The sequence below is a fragment of the Tupaia chinensis genome, unplaced genomic scaffold, assembly GCF_000334495.1.
Source record: "Tupaia chinensis unplaced genomic scaffold, TupChi_1.0 Scaffold000001_1, whole genome shotgun sequence".
In the NCBI taxonomy this organism is placed as follows: Eukaryota; Metazoa; Chordata; class Mammalia; order Scandentia; family Tupaiidae; genus Tupaia; species Tupaia belangeri.
The window spans coordinates 6,303,889-6,319,819 of record NW_006159427.1 but is presented as its reverse complement, the minus strand read 5'-3'; positions in this window follow the sequence as shown (position 1 = coordinate 6,319,819).

Below are 15,931 nucleotides of genomic sequence, written 5' to 3'. Positions count from 1 at the left end.
CGGGCCCAAAAACGAAAACCCCCCCAAAAAAAAAAAAAAAAAAAAAAGAAAGAAAATTAGTTTTGGTAAGGAAGTAGGCTTATTAAAGAAAAATTTTACAGTGTAATATTGTAGGCACCTGTAACTTGCAAAAACCATTTAATATTTTAATCACAGGAATTGGGCATAAAATAAATTCTGCACTGAATTAAATGTATCACATAGAAAACAGCCTTTTCATTTTCATTTAGAAGAAAGATACTGTGTGGTTAGAACACAGTTAAATGTGGTCGCTGGCATTACATGCTTCTGTTTCCCTTATCGTGACAGGTGATTGAAGGAAAGGATCATCTATAATTGTCTGTAGGTATGAGGAAACTTTATATAACTGCTTCAGATCATTAATAAAGTATGTTTCTAGAAAGCCATGAAGACTGGAATAGAATGAATTTTCACTTGAAATAGCTGAGTACTTGTTAGGCAGTTAAGCATATATTAACAAGTAGGATGAGGGGGTTAACACTGATGTATTCATCATCATAATGACATGATAAATATTTATAGTTAGCCCTCCATATCGGTGGGTTCCACATCTGTAGATCCTATAGGTGTAGAAAATATATAACACACACAACTCTAGAATTCTGAAAAGCAACTTGAATTTGCCGTGCATTGTGTATTACACTGAAACCACACCCGTGAAGTGATAGAAATCCATTGTATTGGGTTTTATAAGGAAGCAGGATGACTTACAGTACATGGGAGGATGTGCATGGGTTATGCGCAAATACTGTGCTATTTTAGGTGAGGAATTGGAGATGTATGGATTTTGGTGCCCTCAGGGTTCCTGGAACCAATCCCCCACAGATGATTATTACAAATACAGAACTTAAGAAATACTTGCTAGCATAATTTTGTTTGTTTCTTTAACATCCGTGTTTCCTTGGTGTGAATGTGCAGGCTTTTGAAGTATTCTAATGAAGAGACTTTGTTTTAAGCATTATGCCTTCATTTTTGTGTGTTAGAAATCATAATGAGATGCGAGCAGGTGGCATGGTGATTAAGGTGCTGGATTCCCACATGTCCAACTATGGTTCAAGTCCTGGATTTGTCAGCTTGAAAATCCCAACGAATAGATGGATAGGTAGGTAGGTAGGTAGATAGATAGATATTAGAAAAGAAAAGAAAATACAACTAGCTCATTCAACTAGTGGTTTCATAATGGTGTCTTTTTAAAAAGGACCTAAACTCTAGCTAGCTATTTAGGTTAAAACACTAGATTTAAACCTGTGAGAAGAAAACCATTGGGACCTGCTGATTTAGATTACTGATACACAGCTGATTCTGTTTAGGTCCTTTCGGTTGATATGTTTTTGAAGAGTGAAATAAGAAAACGGGACAGGCTGGGATGTGGTGGGGAGGTGCAGCTTCCCTGTGAGCTGAGCCTCAGCCTGGGCTGGCTCCTGGGAGTTCTGTGATCACATTACACCCCGGCTCCTGCTTCCTCCCACAGTAGCTGCTAGTGCACCCGTGACTTTTGCCAGGGTGTGGGCGACAGCCTGTCCCACTGCATGCCGTGCTGCTCCGAGTGGTGATTGATCAGCTCTGCAGTCACCCCAGTGCAGGGCCTGGTCAGCGCCCAGCGAGGGTTCTTTGGGTACATGTAGTTACCAGTCAGTAAAACAAGGAGGAGTAAAACTATACGTTTAATAGATTCTGAGTATGATTGACAATTTACCAGATGGTTGTATTGTCAGAAAAGTCATGATACCTCTTTGCGTAAAAAAAAAAAAAAAGAAAAAACCAACATGAAAAAATACGTCATGACTTTTCCAACAACCCAACATGTACTCATAGGCAAGCCATGGACTTTTGGTGTTAAGAGCTGAAACAGTGCCTGTGTTTGACTTTTCTGTTTTCGTGGTGGTGTCAGCACAGGTATGGTGGGACTGCAGGGACTTGGGTGCAGTCCTTTCCTGCAGGAATCTGGGCAGGAAGAGTGAAACGTGTAACCTACCCCAGATGGTGTGTGCCAAATGAAATAATGACTGCACAGATCCTGAGTATTGTCAGGTTGCACAGAAGTGTATCTTTTTTTTTTCTTTCCTTCTTTTTTAGATTTTTGTCATAGGGCACATATGCTTGCCAGAGAAGGACAAAAAGGGAAATGGCCATACTGCCGTCTTTTCTCCATTCTCCTTTTGGGATTTGAGGCACACACACACATGTGCACTTTGCATGATTTTCAAGGCACCAGGTCCGAGACTCAAACCATGGTCGGCTATGTGGGAGTCTGGCGCCTTAACCACCATGCTCCCAGCTGGTCTCCAGAAATATACGCATTTAAAAAAGTCTGTGTGTGTGTGTGTGTGTGTGTGTGTGTGTGTGTTAGAGACACTATTAACAGGTTTCATACCACCTATTTTGCTTCCTGTGTACTGTGTAACCTATTTTTTTATGGAATTATTGTAAACATTTTAGAATGAAAGTAACTAAAAATAATTCAAAAAAATTTACATTTTGGAAAAAGGTCTGCAAGAGCAAGATAAGCAAAATTTTTCTGTCTTTTTTTTTTTTGGAGAGGTTTTTTGCTATAGGGCGCGTGCGCTTGCCAGACAGAGAGAGACATAGAGACAGAAAGCGAGAAATCACCCCCCAGGGGGGATGGTCACGCTGCATTCCCTTCTCCTCCATTCTCCTCCCGGGATCTTGGGCACGCACGCACACGCGCCCGGCGTGAGTTTTAAGCCACCGGGTCCGGGACTCGAACTGCGGTCGACTACGTGGGAGTCCAGCGACATAGCCATTATGCTAACTGCTGGTTCCCAATAAGCAAAATTTTTCTATGAGTTCTGTAATAATTCAGGTGGAGTCATGAAGCAAGTTACAAATTCATATAATCAGTTACCAAAGCCTTTGTAAAATGCATTATAAAATTCAGAAATCACTGAGCTTCCTAGTCTGCCACGAAACTTTGAGCTAACTGCTGGTCCCTAATTCTACATATTTTTGGTAGACCTGTTGATGACAAGATTGCATAGAAAATGCTGATCAAGTTGGTTCTTAAATCACAGTTTTCTTTCAGACAAATCAATGGAAATTACTAACTAAGGTTTTGTGAAAGTATCTCCTAGAATCTTTGAAGACAAACACTTGGAAGAACATTATTTGTTCTGAAATACCAGCACGCTACCAAGGTTTGAAATACTCATAGTAGTAAATAAATACTTTGAAGCAAATAAGATGCTAGAGAAATACTACACAAGTGGGACCAGCAGTTAGTGTAATGGCTATGTCGCTGGACTCCCATGTAGTCGACTGTCGTCTGCGTCCCGGACCCGGTGACTTAAAACTCAATGCCGGGCACGTGTATGTGCATGCCCAAGATCCCGGGAGGAGAATGGAGAAGATTGTGGTGTGGCCATCCCCCCTGGGGGGTGATTTCTTGCTTTCTGTCTCTCTCTCTCTGGTGAGCACACGCGCCCTATAGCAAAAACCTCTCAAAAAAAAAAAAAAAGACATACTACACAAGTTTGTTTACTGATAGCATATCTGTACTAGTAAAGCTTGTTTTGACAAACTTTGTTTCAAGCCATATATTGTTTTATTGGCAGAGTAAGTTTATATAAAAGTTTGCTGTAAACTTGGTATCTTTTAATTTTTCTTTGCATTTTATTTTTGGGCTAAAGGTTGTGTACCGTTGTCAGAGAGGATGAGAGGGTGAGAGAAAAGGAGAGAGTGGGAGAGGGAGAGCAAAGAAAAAGCACCCTTCATGGGGCATGGTCATGCCCCAATCCCTTCCCTTCCATCTCTCCCTCCTCTTGAGATTTTGGGCATGCATGCGCACGTGCCCATTGTGTTTCACAAGCTGCCTGGTCCAGGACTCCAGTTGTGCAGTTGGCCATGTGACATCTAGCTGCCTTAGCCACTAGGCCATGGAGCCAGCCCTGGTAGCTTTATTAAGTAGTGTTCTCAAATAGTGAATCTGGTAACATTCTAGCCCTTAAACTTTACTTTTAGCCTCTATTCTTCTCTTTATTTTTGTAACTTCATGCAGAGAAATGGGATCAGTATACCATTTTTTGTTTTTTGTTTTCATACCTTAAATGTTAATATACTTCCCCTCCCTCCTCCCCTCTTCCCCCAAATGTTTTGTTTGTCAGGGCCAGCTTTGGAGCCAGATGGTTCAGGTAGCTGAATCTCACATGACTGACCCCATAGTTCAAGTCCTGGACTCAGCGGCTTGAGAAGCATGCTGGGTGTGTGTGTGTGTGTGTGTGTGTGTGTGTGTGTGTGTGTGTGTGTGTGTATGCCCCAAGCCCTGACAGGGTAGAGAAGTGGAGAAGAGGTTAAAGTGTGACTATGTCCCATTGGGGGTGTTTTCCTTTCCCTTTCCCAGTCTCTCTGGCAAGCACTTGTGTCGTCTGGCAAAGTGAAAAAGTAAAAACGTAGCTTTGTCAATGTAAGAAGTTAGCCTCACTTTATAGATCTGTGAACTGGTAATAAGTCAAAAGATGGCTTACTTAAGTAAAACAGCATGGTTGGATATCTTAATGAACTTTAATAGGAAAGAACTGTGTAGAAGGTATTACTTTATTGTAGAGTTATTCAAAGCAGAAATTCACCTCAGGAAGAGATTAGATCATTAATGATGTTTAGTGAATGTTGAATACAAACGGTTAGTAAGAGTATGTCTCTTTGAAGGGAAGCATTAATCGTTGTGATATGAAAAGTTTGAATTTCAGATCTATTTGCTTTATTTCAGAATACAATAATAAAAACAGGAAATCCTAAATATTTTGTATGTTTATAAAAATGATTGAAGGTTGTTGTTTTTTTGTTTTGTTTTGTTTTTTCTTCCAGAGAGTGCATGCACTTGGCAGAAACAGAAAGGGTGAGGGAAAAAGCATCTCCCCAATGGGGCATGGTCATGCCACTGTCCCTTCTCCTTTATTTCTCCATTAAATCACAATTTGGGGCACATGTGAATATGAACACAGGGTGTTTTTTAAGCCACCAGAGCCAGGATTCGAACCACCATACAGGATCCGGCTTTCTTAACCATTAGGCTGCGGGATAGAACTGATAGTTTCTCCTTTGTGTGAGCATCCTTTACTTGGTGGGTACATCAGGTGTGAAGAGATCACTTCTTGATCAGTAATTGACTATAACTGTTGCAAGCATCAAACTGGAGGTAAAAAAAAAAATGTTCGTGGAAACAGCTTATGTTTCTGTGAAAATATCTGAGAAGACTTTCTTAGGCAGGTTTATATTCCATATTTAGTATCTTTTCTAATACTTTGTATTTCAGTTTTCTTATAATTATGGAATATAAAGAGAACACAATTAATTGATTTGCTTCAGTAAGCCTAGATTTCTCTCCCAGGCGTCTTGTAAATGATATTATTTCCAGTTCGTACCATGAAATGAAGCACTGAACCATGCTTATTGCTTTGTTTTCTAATATGGGGCATGTACACTTGTCAGAGAGAGAGGGAAATTGAGAAATCACCTCCCAGCGGGATTGGCCTTGCTGTAATCCCTTCTCCTCTGTTCTCTTCTTGGGTCTTCTTGGGATTTTGGGCACACACGCACATGAGCCTGGCGTGATTTTCAAGCTGCCAGGTTTGGAACTTGAACTGTACAGCTGGCCGTGAGAGTTCCAGCACCTTAAGCTCTATGCCACCTGCTGGCCCTGTGTTTGTTGCTTTTTAGTACTGTAAAGTTTCCACTGCAGGCACTTGGCTTTTGGTTCACTGTGGGTGATCTTGGTATCTGGGGGGTGGGGGTGGGGATTAAACCACTATTGAGGGCAGATGGTAACACAATGGTAAAACACAATGCTCTGTGATTGGAATTTTGTTACTTTGTTAAATCAAGGAAATAGGAAAAATATTCCAGCAGTAAGTTTGTAAAATTAAGAAAAAAATGAATTAACCAACCCCAGTCAGAATGGCAAAGATTAAAAAAAAAAAAAAAAAGTACTGGCAGCATTGTAGTGAAAGGGGAACTCTCCTACACTGCTGGTGGGAATGTAAATTGGTCCAACCACTGTGGAGAACAATACGGAGGTTTCTCAAAGACCTACAAATGGAACTACCAGATGATCCAGCAATTTCACTTCTGGGTATCTACCCAAAGGACAAAAGAATGCTCAGAGAAGTACTTGCACATCTATGTTTATTTTAGCATTATTTACGATTGCTAAGACAGAACCAACACAAATGTCCATGTACATATGAAGTAATTGAAAAAACGTGGTGCATATACTCTATGGAATACTACTCAGCCATAAAAAACAAGATCCTGGATTTTGATATAAAGTGGATGAATATCAAAGATTTAGTGCTGAGTGAAGCAAGCCAGGCTGTGAAAGAGGGACATTGTATGTCTCTACTTAATATATACTGACTATTGGCCCTCTATGGTGGAAACTGAAAGATTAGAAGATACAGAAGCATGGAAATGGTTACAGATATTGGATTTAATGTGGGAAGAAGATGGAAGAAAGGGGAGAATGTGAGGAAAGATATTAAGGAGAAAAATAGAGAGGCAAGACATTTATGGGATACAAAAAATGGATTATTGTCTGTTGATGATAACGTGTATAGTATCCTCAACTGGACTGACACAAAGTGTATTCATGTTGGGAGAATTCACTTTACAAGTTAAGTGATGTATAATGATTGAATGTATAAAAGAAATGAAGACAAAATAAAATTTAATAATGAAAAAAAAAATGAGTTCTATCCCTTTTCTATACTGTCCCTACCCGGGGGACAGTCGAACAGGTTTCCTGAGGGAAGGAGTGAGAGATGGGACTAATGATGTAGTGTTACAGCTCTTCAGGGTCGTCCGTTTATTGTGGGCAGCATGGAGACAACACAGTGTTACAGCTCTTCAGGGTCATCCGGAGATGACGCGGTGTCACAGCTCTTCAGAGTCTTCAGGGTAGTCTGGAGATGATGTGGTGTTACAACTCTTCAGGCTCTTCAGGGTCGTCTGGCGATTGTGGGCCAGGGATCTTGGTTATATACATGCTGGTGGGCAGTGATTGGTTGTAAAAGGTGGGTTATGATTGGTTGCTTTGTGGACCAATCATGAAGTGCTGGATATGCAAATCTGAGGGATTCTTGTGGCCAATCAGAGTATAGTTTTGAAGGTGAGGTTTTGAAGGGAAGCCAATCGTGGCTTTTGGCACTGTGTAATTGTTTGCTTTCTGAGAAACCGGTGATATTCGCTGGTACGCAGCCTCTCACACTATTTTTTCCTTCTTACTGCCTTTGTCTTTTATTAGGAAGAATACAAAAAAATTATGGAACTGAAGGGAAAGAATGCTCAAAATTCATTTATTTCTGATTTCTATTTTATAACAAATTCATGATTATTATTTGAGTATAACTTCCTACTGGAATCACCCCTCCTTATATAATCATTTTCATGTCCACAGTACCTGGCAATTACATGTGAGGTCACAATTGGTTTCCCTTAATTTTGTGTAAGCTTCCTGATTGCAAAAGTTCAGCTGCTTCCCCGAGGTCCTCGTTAGCTGGGTGTGTGTTCAGGCAGGCCGGCTTGAATCCTGGCCAGTGCTTCAGTGTGATGAGTAAGCTGGCGGGTTTCACCTTGTTTTTCCTCCAGCCATTCTGTCCTTGCGAGTGTGAGACGCATCTAGAATGTAGGTAGCATAATTACTCAGTTAAATATAAGCCACTCAAGTCCTCATTTGGAGATAAACCTGTCGTGTGGCTGTCTCTCTAATACTTATTATTTACATTTAGGAGGGTAGGTTTTAAGTGGTTGTCTCCAGTCGTTCTTTTTATTTATTGTTTATAGTGAATCTTGGCGTCCTGGATATTAAAAGAAGTAAGATCAGGTGTGATTTTAGGAAGATTCAATGCTGTTTTATTATTTCCTTTACTGTGCCTCTGCGGAATCAGTACCTCACAGCAGAAGCTCCGTGGTTTTAGGTAATCCCTCTCACCACAGCATTTGTTTACAGTAATGCCCTTGGTTTCCAGATGGTAACCTTTAATTTCATTGGGCCCATTTCTTTCCTCATTCCTTCCCATAGCAATTTATACTCTTTAGGGATCAAGAAACATAGCCCTTGAAATGTAAAACACACTTAGCAAAAAACTTGCACAACTATGATTTTTCTCTTAGAATTTTTGGCTAGATTATGAAATTAATGACTTGAGAAATGTTCTCAAATGGCTTAAGCGAGAGTGAAAAACTCTTTTTGAGCCATTGTTAGAGTTTCTTAATCTAGGGAGGTTATCGTGTAACGGAAGATAATTCCCATAGGAGTGGATAAAGCAAAAGTTTCTCATTTTAGTAATTGGGAAATAATATCTTGAACAATCAAGTAGAAACAATTTACTTGTATAGTGTTGCAGAGATTAAGGAAGAGGATTTTCTATTGTAAATCTTAGTACTGGTCTGTCAGGTGATTAGGAAAAGGATTCGTGAATATTGTTTCCACATCATTTGTAGCAACCACATTTATAGATTTCCATGGCACTTTATGGAGTTCCTCGATGTTGGACAGAGTGGCAGGGCAGATTTATAATTTTTTTCTCTGATCAACCCAGTCCTCACATCTGGTCCCATCTCTCAGGATGTGCAGAGTGCAGACTTCTCACTTTTCACGGACCCTTAACCATTACTCTCTTGCTGACCACCTGAGCTTTCCAAGCAACCCTTAAAACTCAGGAACTGCAGTCTTAAATTCCCCAGTCCACTTGGGACTCCCCTTGGCATTTCAGTAAGCTACTCCTTGCCAGCTTCTCTTCTGCCAAAAATCAAAAACCATCCTGATTTTTAAAGAACGCAGATGAGAAGAAATCCTTTCTAGGAAACACCGAAAGAACTTGGTAGCTCTTAGGTAAGAGGGAGTCTCTGCTGGACACGTGTGTCAGGAATGGACGCGTCTATTATCAGGAGATTATTTGTTGGTTGATGTTACTTAAATAGGCTCATATTTCTGAGTCTGAATTTCTGCTATTAAGAGATGATTTTGCCAAGTTGGGAAAAAAATCATATCCGGTTGCCTTTTAATGTCTCTGTTTGATATTAGAAATACTTGTATTTTTGAGCTGGCTCCATGACCTAGTGGATAAGGTAGCTGGATCCTACATGGCTGACCAGACCTGGTGACTTGAGAAACGTGTGGGCATGGGTGCATGTGTGTGCATGCCCACAATCCCGGAAAGAGGGAGAGATGGAGAGGGACTGCGGCATGACCATGCCCCACAAGAGGGTCTTTTCTCCTTCTCTTATTGGGGAGTACTTGTGCCTCCTAGCAAAAAAAAAAAAAAATTTTTTTTTCTTCCTTTTTACATATTGAAGAAAATGGAGCTTGGTAGCTGGTTGTGTAGAAAATGGAAACCTTGCTGGTGAGACTGTGAATCTCAGGCTTGAGAAATAACTGGGTTTTCATGCCTCATAGAAACCCGAGTAAATTCCTAGGTGTTCTGATAATTCCATTCTTGTTCAGTCCCATCTTTCTTTTTATAGATAAGGCAGAAATGTAACAGTGATTATAGTTCATACAGGGGAATGCCCTGCTTCAGAACCCTCTGCGTGATTCGTCCCAGTTTCCCAGAGACCCCAGAGTACATCTAGATTCACAGATTCGGAGCTTTAAAGCAGGGTTGTTAAGGTGAGGCAGTGTAGGCAGTGTGTTCATAGTTCAGTGCTCGCTGTCACAGTCCTGGCCCAGATTGGGCACACCTGCAGGAGTTTGATAATTGAGTGATAACTCCGAGCAGTATGTTAGTCAAGTCACAAAGTGAAATGTGAATGTTGAAAACACCAGGAAATTCGAAGTCTATTGTCCTGTCTAAAGTGGATCATGATGAGCGGTCAGCCCTTTCTGAAACTGAGAAGCCAAAACTAAAATGGGATGAGGCGTCCAGCCCTGCAGTGTCGTGCCACCTCTGTTCCCCCGTGACCAGGTCTTGGATGGTTCTTTCTTAGGGTTAACTCGTGGGTTTAGAAGATATAATTATTATTTTTTTTTAGTTTTAGTTTTAGTTTTGTTTTGTTCTGTTTTTTTTTTTTTTTTTTTTTTTTTTTTTGAGAGGTTTTCACTATAGGGTGCATGCGCTCGCCAGACAGAGAGAGACATAGAGACAGAAAGCGAGAAATCACCCCCCAGAGGGGATGGTCACGCTGCAGTCCCTTCTCCTCCATTCTCCTCTCAGAATCTTGGGCACGCACGCACACGCGCCCGGCATGAGTTTTAAGCCACCGGGTCCAGGACACGAACCGCAGTCGACTACATGGGAGTCCAGCGACATAGCCATTACGCTAACTGCCGGTTAAACTTTTAAGATATAATTACATTTAGATTAAAAAAAAATTGCAAGCAGCTGTGTGTACTCACTAGCCAGAGACAGCAAGAAAGAGAGAAAGCACCTTCCTCCCCATAGATACTGATCAGTCCCCTCTCCTTCATATCTCCCTCCTTTCAGGATTTTGAACTCATGCCCACTCAGCACATTGAGAATTCTGATGTGTTATGTGATTCATTTAAAAATAAAGACGGTTCCTCAGATTAAGTCAATATTAAATGTTTTTATTTTCAAAGTATTTATTGGAAACATGAAAAAAATCATTTAACACTCCACTTGAAGCGTGTGGAAGTTGCTTTTGTTAAGGTGACTGTAGTTTTTTTTCTTAAAAGTAAAATTATGGCACCCTCTGCTGATTTTGAAAGGAATTGCTGAATAGTAATAGGCAGGTTTGACAAAGAGTGTATGACTTTGTACTTTTGACTTGGCTGTCACTCCCACTTGCTGTGATGGCCCCACTTCACGCGGCTCCCCCTGAGGGTGTGATAATAAGTGCAGCTCAGTCCTTATTATGAAGCAAGCAGAGGAGCTAGAGTGAGCACACACACAGAGCGGACATAGTACAGTGTGTTTTGGGATGTACTATGGTTTATAGAACATTCGAGAGAGGGAACTGGTGTGATTTTGCAAGGAAAGAAACAAGAAAAGACAGCCATGTCACAGAGGTCCCAGTCTCTGGGCTGCAGACTGGTGCCAGTACCCCTCCCTCCCGTGGCTCAGGGGTGGGCGGGCAGCAGGTGAGCCTGCCAGACTTCCTCTGCATTTGCAACGGCTCCCCATCACTTGCATTGCTGCCTGGCTCCGCCTCCTGTAGCTCAGCAGCAGTACTGGCTTCTCACAGGCGTGGGAACCCCTTTGTCGTGTGACAGTTATAATGTATGTTGCAATGTGGTAGTGGTGGAAATAGGGTGCTTGGTGGATGTGGTGCCCTTGAGTCATCTTGGGACCATCTCCAATTCCCCACCCCATCGATGGAGGGAGTGTCCTCCACGAGGCCGGTCCCTGGTGCCAAAAAGGTCGGGGACCACTGCTTTATCATGAAAGTGCTTTTGAGCCATCAGCTGGTCTTATCAGCATGGTCATGTGAGCGTGTAAGGGTCTTAGGAAGATGATGGTGGCATGAGAGTGCAGGGTGCAGTGCAGGTGGGCACAGCTCGAGGTGTGAATCTCTGTATTTGCCAAGTGGGCTGATCGGGGTTAGGAGGAGACTCATCTCTGAGATGCAGGAGCCTGGGAGATGTAGAAGTTCTTTTTTTTTTTTTTTTTAAAGAAAACTTTTTAATCATAATTTTTTAAAATATAGTTTTGCTAAAGGGCATATGTGATTACCAGAGAGAGACAGAGAGAGAGGGAGGGAGAAAAAATATGAGAAATGACCCCCCAGGGTGGGTGAATGGCCATGTCACAATCCCTTCTCCATTCTCCTCTTGGGATTTTGGACATGTGTGCACATGTACCCCATGTGATTTTTTTTTTAAGAATTATTTAATTTTATTATTTTAAAAATTTGACTGGAGAAAGAGAGAGGGAAAGTGAGAAAACAAGCCATTTGGTCTGGGATTCATACTGCAATCGTCCATGTGGGAGTTTACCACCATGCTACGTGCCGGCCCCATCCCTCTATGATTTTCAAGCTGCTGGGTCCAGGACTAGAACCACAGAGTTGGCCATGTGCAGTCTAGTCTCCTTAACCTCCATGCCACCTGTTGGCCCAGTCATAAAAATTTTAAGACACGTAGAAAAGCAAAAAGGACAGTACTCATACACCCACCTTAGATCTAGCAAGTGGAACCATTTTTCCATGTGTTCTCTCTGTCTCTGCTAAAGTACTTTTGAGTAAATTAGGGGTGAGATGTTTTGGGATACAAAAATTCCAAATCTGGAAGTTCGAATTTGGGGTATAAATAATGGGTTCTATTACATCCAATAAGGGAACCACAGAGGCTTGACTTACTATTATTAATTTGCGATTACATAATATTTTCCTTCTTTGACCCTCCTGAGACTCTTGGGAAATGGATGTATATAGAAATACTATTAAATTTGAAATCCGGCCCAGCAGTGGTGGCACAGGTGGTAGATCACTGCTCTGTGGTTCTGGAGCCATATGGGATGGCCCAGAGTTCTGATCCTGTGTTGAACCAAACATGCCAGGCATGCCTCTCATTCTGGCTGGCTGGAAGGCTCACCACTGAGATCCTGTTGAGATCCCACTCTTTTTCATGAAGGAAAAACAAAAAGGCAGAGACAAACTTTTTAAAAACTTAAATAAGAAATTAAAAAAAAAAAACTTATTCTTTTTTTAATTGCCAAGGGTACGTGCACTTGCCAGAAGGAGACAGAGAGACAGAGACAGAGAGAGGGAGAGGGACATGGTCATGCTGCAATCCCTTCTGCTCCATTTCTCCGTCCTATCAATGCTTATCAAACTACTGGGACTGGGATTTGAACTGTGGTCAGCCATGTGGTACCTGGCTTCTTTCAACACCAGGCATAGGGTCATCCCAGAAAAATTTTTTGATTAGAAAAAATTCAGATTGCACAAAAATGGAAGAGAACATTGTTCTTGGCTCCAGCAATGGCTCATGCCTGGCTCCCATAGGAAGGCAGAGAGGGGACCACAAAGAGGAGCTGGCCAGGCTCCTCCCACGAGGCAGGGAAGGCCAGGCCTTTTCACCATGCAGGAAGTACCAACCGGCAGCCTGTTGTGTGAGAGAGCAGGTGTACAGTGAACACAAGTGTGACCTGATCCAAGGGTGAAGCCAGAGAGTGCAGCAGGCCAGCTGACTGACACTAGCACAGTCATTTACTGCAGGAGAAGTGGCAGAGCAGGAAGCAGGCAGGGCCAAAGGGGATGGGCTCCTGACTCTGAATCCCTGTAGACTGGGGAGAGCTGACCTACCCCACCTTTTGTTTAGTGAATGTCTTAGGGCATGATCAGTGAAACTAGCTGTCTTCATCCTTTGGACAGGAGAACTAGGAAGGAGGTGGACAGAGGTTTTAAAATATGTAATAAAATAGTATACAAAAATGATATAGCCATAATTGATAGGGGCTCAGTATTTATGCATTGATTTTTTTTTTTCATTCATTTAACAAATAATTTATGAGACCACCATTACGTGAGCGCTGTTCTAAGGCACTGGAACCCAGCAGTGAGCAATGTAGACTCCTGGAGTGTATGATCTAGCAGGAAAGACAGTAGACAAGAGAAACGAAACGTTTGTAGCATACTGGACGATGGTAAGCACAGAGAAACAGTAAGTGGGAATGTGGGGTGTGTGGCGATTCTAGAAAGGAGGCCTAGGAGGCCCTGCTAAAATGGTGTTGAGGGAAGACGTGAACCCGGAAGCTCAAGTTGGCTGTGGATGCGCAGGTTCCTGTTCGGGGTTGGCATCACTCGCGGTTCCTTGTGGGCACGCCTCCTGAAGGGTGAACGGACAGGAAGCCACTGACAACCCGCTGCCATAGGGCTCTACATTGTTTTCTGCCCTGACAGGCTTTTTTCCCAGTCAGGTTCCTCCTCCAACCCTAAGATTCCTTGACACTGAATTTATCCTGAAGGGTGTTTCAGATCATGTCACCCCAGGAAGTATTAGTGTAAGCAAGCATGTCTGTGAGCCACCCAGAGGTGTTGCACACTTCTGTGAAATGCTCTTTTCTGCAGACGTCTCCCGTGGCTTTCGGATGATGGCTGGCATGGTACTTTACTTGGCAACTTAGGTTTTGTCCTCTTTCCATTTGTTTTGCCCTGGAAACTGTGGTCCTCCTGTTCAGAGGATGACACGCAAGTTGAAAATGTACAAAGTATGGATAAATTCCAGCAGATTTCCAGGACTTTCATTAGACAACAACCCACAGCCTCCAGCCAACCACTCTTCTACTTTCTGTTTCTATATGTTTTAACTTCTTTTTGTCTTTTTCTTAATTGCCAGAGGGTGCGCATGTTCAAAGCATAGAGAGAGAAACAGAGGGAGAGAGAAAAAGCATCTCCCACTGGAGTATGGCCACATTGCAGTCCCTTCTCCTCCGTTTCCCCTTCCTGTCAGGATTTTGGGTACACATACACATGTGCCTGGGGGTTTTCTTTATTAATTTTTGTTTGAGACAGATTTTTGCCGTAGGGTGCGTGTGCTTGGTTGAGAGACAGAAAGACAGAAAGTGAGATGACCATTGCAGTTGCTTCTCTATTCTTCTTGGGATTTTGGGTACACATGCATACTCGTCCGGCATGAGTTTTAAACTGCTGGATCTGGGACTCGAACTGCAGCCGACTATGTGGGAGTCCAGAAAGCTTTGCTTCTCCATTCTTCTCGGGATTGGGTACACATGCATACACGTTCGGCATGAGTTTTAAACTGCTGGATCTGGGACTCGAACTGCAGCCGACTGTGTGGGAGTCCAGAAAGCTAGGCCTCCTGCACCACAGAGTAAAGCCAGGTTGTAAATGCAAAGAAAACGTGTTTGGAGGAAATTCCAAGTGCTACTTCCATGAACACACAATTATAAGAAAATGAAACAGCCCTGTGGCTGAGATGAAGGTTTTAGTTATCTGGATAGAAGATCAAACCAGATACAACATTCCCTTCAACCAAAGCCTGATCCAGAGCAAGGCCCTTACTCTAATTCTTTCTTTTTTTTGGAGAGGTTTTCGCTATAGGGCGCGTGCGCTCGCCAGACAGAGAGAGAGAGAGAGAGAGAGAGAGAGAGAGAGAGACAGACACAGAGAGACAGACAGACAGACAGAAAGCGAGAAATCACCCCCCAGGAGGGATGGCCATGCCGCAATCCCTTCTCTTCCATTCTCCTCTTGGGATCTTGGGCACGCACGCACGCACATGCACCCAGCGTCAGTTTAAGCCACCCGGTCCAGGACTCAAACCACGGTCGACTATGTGGGAGTCCAGCGACATAGCCATTATGCTAACTGCTGGTCCCACCCTTACTCTAATTCTGTGAAGTCTGAGGGAGATGAGGAAGTTGCAAAGAAAAGTTAGAAGTTAGCAGAGGTTGGTTCACGAGGTTTAAGGAGGCTTCTGCGTAACGGTGCAAAGTGAAGGGGCAAGGGCTGATATAGAAACTTCAGCAGATTATCTGGAAGATCTTGCTCACATTACTGATGACATTGACTGCAGATTTTCAAAACAGACAAAACAGCCTTCTATGGAGGGAGATGCCAGCTAGGACTTTCACGGTTACAGAGAAGTCATGTCTGCCTTCAAAGGGCAGGCTGCCTTGGTAGGGGCGAATGTAGCTGTGACTCAAAGCTAAAGCCTGTGCTCATTTACCTTTTTCCAAATCTTAGGACCTTTAAGAAGGATGCCGACTCTGGAGGTCAACTGTGGTAGTTAAGGTGCTGGACTCCCACATGACCAACTGTGGTTTGAGTCTTGGATCTAGTGGTTTGAAAATCATGCTGGGTGCATGTGCATGTGTGCCCAAATCCCAGGAGAAGAAACCTGAAACCTTCTCAGGTGGGTCCAGCTTTTTTTTTTGTTTGTTTTTACCTCTTCAGTACCACCTAGAGAAGGGATTGTGGTGTGGCCATCCTCCCGGGGGTAATTTCTCACTTTCCCTCTTACTGTCTCTTGTCT